General features: G+C 42.7%; 1 long non-coding RNA gene across 2 annotated transcripts in view; it reads left to right on the top strand.

Annotated features, from left to right (window-relative positions):
* The first annotated feature begins 659 nt into the window (after positions 1–659).
* LOC124139483 overlaps positions 660–7,573 on the top strand; it is an 86,398-nt gene continuing 79,484 nt past the window's right edge. Inside the window, exon 1 of one of the 2 annotated variants that reach the window (XR_006861790.2) lies at positions 660–1,285. This is a non-coding gene — a long non-coding RNA (uncharacterized LOC124139483). The remainder of the gene's footprint in view (positions 1,286–7,573) is intronic. The other variant, XR_006861789.2, reaches the window with a different exon arrangement.

Genomic DNA, 7,573 nt, shown 5'->3' with positions numbered 1-7,573 from the left:
GGGTGGTGGCCTTGGTCACTGCTCATGATGTCGACCACTGGTTTCCCTGACCCGCCGTAATACAGCTGAAGTAAAGTGACGGCGTAAAATAACATTCGGAATGCTCTTTCCTCTTGACGTTTTAGTTTAGGGCTCATCTTTGTTTGACGTAAGTTTTTCATTCATTATGGATTTACGAAGGGAAATCTTCGATCATAGGCAGAACACAAATACCACCTGATTACATCACAAGATGAGATTAGTGATACCATTATGAAGAAAGAATATAATTATCTTTAGTACAGCCTTATCGGATTGAATTGAACCTTCACAATTGGTTATATTTCTCTTTTCCGAGGTAAGGTACTTGAATTACATCGCGATTCCCTTAGACTGCACGCGATTTCAGACATATTGCTTTCTCGCAACCTCAATGAATTATTGATTTCCCAAGTATCGTATATACTGAGAAACTGGTGCAACCTAAGCAAAACACACGCCAGCAATTGAAGTTCTTAAACACACGATCTCGGCAGCAAATCTCAATGTGAGCAAATTCTATACCATTTGTAATCAACATAAACATCTGTTGACTACCCCTATTCATGCTGCTCTCAAGTGTCGTCTGCTCGCGTGACAACTGGCGGTGGTCACGCTACACTCCTTCTGACAGGCAACGCCGGTCCTTTTCTGATATTTCGTTTTGTCCGTGACATGGTCACCCGAAGCGTAACAATGACCCATATATACAGCCGCGCTCTTGACTACGTAAAATCTCATGACGTCATATCAGGTGACCGAGGCCGATGCAGAACCTAAATGAACAAGGAGACAAGCGATAAGTATGTATTAGTACATAAGGGAGATAACTGATGTGGTCTTGGAGCCCATGTAAACATTACACCGTGGTTTACGACTATGCCATGTAGTGTATATATATGTGTAGGGTAGTATTTGATGCATGACTGCGTTTCTAAAATTGTTATAACCCAAAAGGGTATCCGGCTTTTTTTGTGGTCGCGTGATTCCCTTCCGTTTCCCGGGCCAGGCAAAGGTGTGTCGGGTGTGCACGAGGGGTCGATCGGATCTGTTTTCTGCGGTGAGAATTTAGGACGCGGCCCATATACACAGGCCCAAGAAGGACAAATGCAAACAGTGAAATTTATAACTCGGGGAAGCAAACGCCCTGTCTGATGTCAACTGAGTGATAAAGCTCACAGGTCATAACCTGGATCCGAGGCAAAGACTTTCTTGGAACAGTTACCCTGTGCCCTTCGTCGTTCGAAATCTGAATGAAATCATACAGGTATGTTAACATTGTTGTATAATATAATACACATATATTTATCAATAACTATGCTTCATGTTTATGTAATCGTCAGTACACAGGTGTGTGTACATGTTGAGTGTGTCTCAGTGTTATACGACACGCTTTTAATTGTTGCCTGATGTTAAACCTTCTGTTATATTAGGCTATGTTATTTGTGAAGCACGTGTGTCAAATCACATACAGATCTTGAGAATTATGTACGTATATGTATTCCAGATTCGTTTCCATGTTTTACGTGATATCAACATCGCTCGTGCGTATTGCTATGGTTATTGAACTTTATACTTGTTTATTCTCATATACACAGCATGGGTCACTTAGTTGATTGAATCGTGGAAACAACACATGAGTTGACACGCTGGCTTGGTCTCAACAATATCGAGCTGTGCTGGGCTATATGTTTCATTGTTGTTGGATAACGCCTCGTTTCGTGGCCGAATTCAAAATATGATCTCTTTTCTGCAAATTGTATTTTGTCCTCATTATCAAGCGGATGTTACACATCGACATCAACCAATGTGTCATGGTATTACTTTTTTTGATAAAATATGGCATGCAGAGTGTTGTGCAATTATCATTTTGTAATGGGAAAATCACTAGTGCATGTCTTGACAAAGAAGGCTGATATGTTGAAATGGGAGTTGTACACGAGAACCGGCATCTAGCAGTCCAGCGCTAGCTTAATCATATCATTACGACAGTAAGAGTTAATATACGTTTTTTGAAGAGCCTGCGACGATGTCATTGCGACATTTAATACTGACATATACGTTTTTGAATAGCTTTCAATGTCATCATTGCAACAGTGAGCGTTGGTTGGTTTGGTTGGTTTGTTGTTTAACGCCGCACTCAGCAATATTCCAGCTATATGACGGCGGTCTGTAAATAATCGAGTCTGTACCAGACAATCCAGTGATTGATATCATGAGCATCGATCCACGCATTTGGGATCGATGATCGTGCATCAACCAAGTCAGCGAGCCTGACCACCCGATCCCGTTAGTCGCCTTTTACGACAAGGATAGTCGCCATTTACGGCAAGCATGGGTTGCTGGAGACCTATTCTATCCCGTATCTTCACGGGTGCAACAGTGAGCGTTTACATACAGTGAGCGTTAACATACATTGTTTAAAGAGCGTAAAATGACACCATTACGGACACAGTGCTAACTATAATGTCTTTGAGAGCTTACAGCATTGCTACTGTTAACGCACGTGTCTTGAAGAGCCCTCTGCGTTATCGTTCCGGTTCGTGTAATTGCACGTCTTGTGAGCTTTTACCTATATCCTTGAGCCAGTTTAGGTGTTTTATAATGTCAGAATCAATTCATGTCCTTTCGACTCGACAGTAGCCGAATCCAGGCATGTTAAACTGAGCCTTCGTAACGTATCACTCCATGCCCAGTCGTATCTATCTGTCTTCTTCTCAGTGATCTTGTCCGACAGGCATGTTTTTTTAAGCCTACGCTTTAAACAATTCTTACAAAGAATCATTCAACCGAGTACAGACTACATGAAACCTTTACAATCCGAACCAATTCGACCCACTAAAGAAAACCCTACACCTGCCCAGGCCAAATATTACCCAAGTCATATCACAATAACCTCTTGATTATCCATATGGGGCCAATGAATGACGTCATAGTTTTATTCTTAGTTTAGAGTAAAAATGTCAGTTACAGGAAGCCTTACCAGTGCCGGAGGGCAGAGACAGGAATAGCTGATCTGTCGACAAGGTATCTATGACTGGCGCTTTCACGTTTACATATTTACGAGAGTATCTTTCTTCTCCATATCAATAATATACACATCCAGTATCCAGTATGTACACATTGGTGATTAAGTGTAGGATATATACATTGGGGTTAAGGCGTACATGGCCATTTACTTTATTATAGTAAAGGAGCATATCCATTTGTTGTGTGGGGGGAGGGTGGTTGTGGTGTCATTGTTTTTTTGAACAAGCTATTTTTTCCCTATCTGTATCCAACAAACAAATATATTCATTTTTTACCACTGCCCCAAAAATATTCATTTTGGGCATATTTCTGAACAAACTACTCACTTAAGAAATCTTCCAATCCACCCCTTGAAATCCTATTGAAGTCTCTTCGCCCTTCTACAAAAACGTTTACAATTGTCAAAAAATCCCGATACAAGGGGAATTTAATGTTTACCCTTTCATTGTCAATAAGTAAACTTGTACACGAGCAATAAACATCAATATATTTATAAAATGTTTTTAGCATAAATGAGACGTGTATTGGTTTATTGTGATTAACTGTTAGTTCGCTAAATAATTCAATCCACAATGCTGCTTTCTGTGAAGCTATGTTTTGTAACCGCCATGATATACGTTGACTGTAAGATTGCTCAAAAAGCCAACGCGGCATACCCCCTCAGTGATTCAGCCGCTCATGCGCATATTCTGGTCGTGTAATATTTCCGCCATTTCTCACCGGTGCACCCGCCATGACCCAAACTGTCTAGATGCCACGAGATAACTTGGATAATCCTCACGACGACGTTGTGCCTCGCGGCGATACGAATGGCGCTGAGCTGGCAAATTCATGGTGACATATTGCAGAATTTGCGTTGTGTAATATAACAACACCAGTCGTTGTCTTTCGGCAGCTGTCGTCTCTCTCCGTACGAAAAGACTACCGCCGGAAATAAGTCAGCCTTATCTGGGCTTTCACTTAATTTGTCTGCAATTTGCCATGTCTCATGAGCATGGGAAACCAAGGGGGCATAGCCAACAATATACAACGTACATATGTTGTTAATCTTTTGTTTGTTTGTTTGTTGTTTTACGCCGCACTCAATATTCCATCTATATGACGGCGGTCTATAAATAATCTAGTCTGGAACAGACATCCAGTGATTGCCATCATGAGCATCCATCCACGCAACCGGGATACGATGACATGCATCAACCAAGTCAGCGAGCTTGATCACCCGATCCCGTTAGTAACCTCTTACGTGTGTGTCAGATTGATGTTGGAGGAAATCCCGAAATGATGCAGGTCTTAGACGTTACCACTTTAGTTACACACACGATCATGCGGAAGGTGCTGACATACCTAGAAACATAATCAGGGCGAATCTGAGATTCACACCCACGAACACCGGTTTCTGGCACACCTAAGGGGCGCAACTCTGCACAGCGAATTGCCGCATCCGAGACGACTGGGCAACCCTTGCCTCCATTTCAGCAAAAGGTATATACATGTATATACAGTACTACCCATATTTCAATTATTTATATTTTCCAACATCTATATGGGTGGTATACACAATTTGTTATTTGGCTATGAGCGCACAAGATTCGCTCACCTTTTCGCGAACACCTGGTATCATAGTGATAGTGATAATGAATTATATACAGACGCGTGCGATATGGCTTGAATCGTACAATATTTCTGCTTTCAGCAGTGAATTCTTATTTATAAGAAAATGATCCAACTGGTGATCCCCGGTTAGAATAGGTCCCCAGGAGCCTAGACTGGTCGTAAGGGGCGACGTAACGGATCCGGTGGTCAGGCTTGGTCACTTGGTTGGCTGGACTTGTGAAGATCCGGGGTGGAATAGATCTTCAGCAATCCATGGTTGCCGTAAAACGCGACTATGTCTGTAGTAAAAGGCGACTAACGGGATCGGGTGGTCAGGCTCGCTGACTTGGTCGATGCATGTCATCGATCCCACATTGCGAGGATCGATGCTCATGATGTCAATCATTGGATTGTCTGGTCCAGACTCAGTTATTTACAGACCGCCGTCATATAGCTGGAATATTGCTGAGTGCGGCGTCAGACAACAAACCAACCAACCAACTTGGTTGGCTGCGTGCATCCGTCACCCTATTGCGTAGATCGTAGATCAGTGGATTGTCTGGTCCTGACGCGACTATTTACAGGTCGCCGTCATATATCTGGAATATTGATAAGTGGGGCGTAAAACAAAATATTAAATTATAATTAAACGAACAGGGATAACCGTACCATCTGTACCATCAGAACTCCTCATGTTCACTGGTTGGTTGGTTGGTTTGTTGTTTACGCCGCACTCAGCAATATTCCAGCTATATGACGGCGGTCTGTAAATAATCGAGTCTGGACCAGACAATCCAGCGATTAATATAATGACAATCGATCCACGCAATTGGGATCGATGACATGCATCAACCAAGTCAGCGAGCCTGACCACCCGATCCCGTTAGTCGCCTTTTACGACAAGCATAGTCACCTTTTACGGCAAGCATGGGTTGCTGAAGATCTATTCTACCCCGGAATCTTCACGGGTCCATGTACACTGTATCTGGGTATATCAGGATTCATCTTATGAACTGAGCCCAGCTCAGGCGGGTCTTACCAGTTGGGCGAATAGTATGGATGACATGTTCCTAATTGCATTGTCTGAAACGTTCTCTGCCAAGTAATGACATATTGATAAAAATTCAATTTGTAACAGTACAGCCTGGTTAGGCTGGCTTAATGACGTCTTCTTGTGAGAAGTAAACAGCGTGCTATTAATGTTAGCTTTGTTTCCAATCTACGGTGAGCCAGAAACATCAATGTAACAGTGGAGCTCATTAGACATCTGTGACATACTTATTTGCCAGTGTGTTACTACTTGCTGCTAAAATTCGTTTTGCGTAACACTACAGACACCATTACTAGACTGAAACACATATGTGGAGGGACGGAAGAAAAACACAACAAAATTGTATTTTAATAATATAAAAGTGTGTCAGCGTATTGTGGGATGGAGAAGTTTACTACTTTGCTGAAACCCAAGCGCATGGGTACGGTGTTGACGGACCAAGATTTATAATGTGGGTGAATCTGGGATTCAAACCCACGACAAGCACAACAAAGGGGTGTAACTCTGCACAGCGAAATTTTGGTTTGGGTACAGATACAATGTAGGTCTACCTGTCGCCCACGTCCGCCCTTAGTCCATACCGGGTAAGCATTTAGGTCGCCAGCAACCGATGCTTGTCGTAATATGCGACTAAAAGGATCGGGTGGTCAGGTTAAGTGATTTGGTTGACTGCATGTCATTGCGTGGATCGATGCTCATGATGTCAATCACTGGCTAGCCCAGACTCAATTATTTACAGATCACCGTCATTGCTAAGTGTGGCGTGACACGGCAAATTTGTCCCTGTCTACAAAGAAATGAGATTGCGATAAAACGTTTCCTGGCGTGTAGAACTCTTACCTGTGTAGGAGGATTCATAGGCGTTTAGAAGTTGCAAGTTATCATTGCAAGGAATGTTGTGGATAACAACCTTTTCATTGTACGTACACAACGTTTCAGGGCTACTTCTTGTTCTCAATACACAATTCCATTTAGAAGTGGTCAAATGCAACCAGTGTTATATTTGGGATAACAGTTCCTTAGTAAGGTCCAAATTCTTGTACTTTTTGGGGTTGAGTGGCATTGGAGATGTTGTGCACATATAATGCAGAAGTTGTTATCCAAAAAACTTATTGTAAACTTTTGGTGTTATTGCTTTGGGTATTAGTGGACAGACGATCATCCATAACACATGTTCATTGATATACTGAACCAAATTAAAAACTTCACAATCCTAAAATTTTAACATTTTGACCAGTTATCATTGTTGGCCCTTATTGTGTATATAAACAGTAATGGCCACGTATTGTCTTCAGATAACACCCGTTTCTGTGCAGGTGAATCGATCAAAATCATGTGCACAGCACTATAGTGGCAAAAGTGGTTTTTCACGTGCAACTGGTCAAGTGGCCATAATACCGCACGTGTTTCCAGCCATACTTTAGCAGTCATTAACAAAAAAAGAAAAACACAAGAAAGCAAAAGTCTTTACGGCCATTTGTCATGCCACGCCTTTCAAATGTGCAACGTGAACATGCCATCGGCATGTTGCAGACGGGAACGTCCGTAGCTGAAGTCGCAAGGACGATGGGTTGTAGTCGACGGACTGTTTATGATTTACAGACGCGCCTACAGCAAACGGGTACCACCGCTGATCGCCCTCGGCCAGGTCGACCACGTGTGACGTCACATGCAGAGGATCGTCAGATTGTCTTACGTCACCTCCGTAACCGATTTTTGACGGCTACATCAACCAGAAATGAACCGTTTAGGGGTAGTGCGCAAACTGTTCGAAACCGTCTGATAACTGCTCACCTTCAAGCACGACGGCCATACTGCGGGCCGATTCTGACTCAATTACACAGACGTCAACGTCAATTGTGGGCACAGCGACACTTACGA

Source organism: Haliotis rufescens, unplaced genomic scaffold (genome assembly GCF_023055435.1).
Source record: "Haliotis rufescens isolate VD_foot unplaced genomic scaffold, xgHalRufe1.0.p SCAF_1, whole genome shotgun sequence".
NCBI classification, from domain to species: Eukaryota; Metazoa; Mollusca; class Gastropoda; order Lepetellida; family Haliotidae; genus Haliotis; species Haliotis rufescens.
This window is presented reverse-complemented; position numbering and strand designations above follow the sequence as displayed.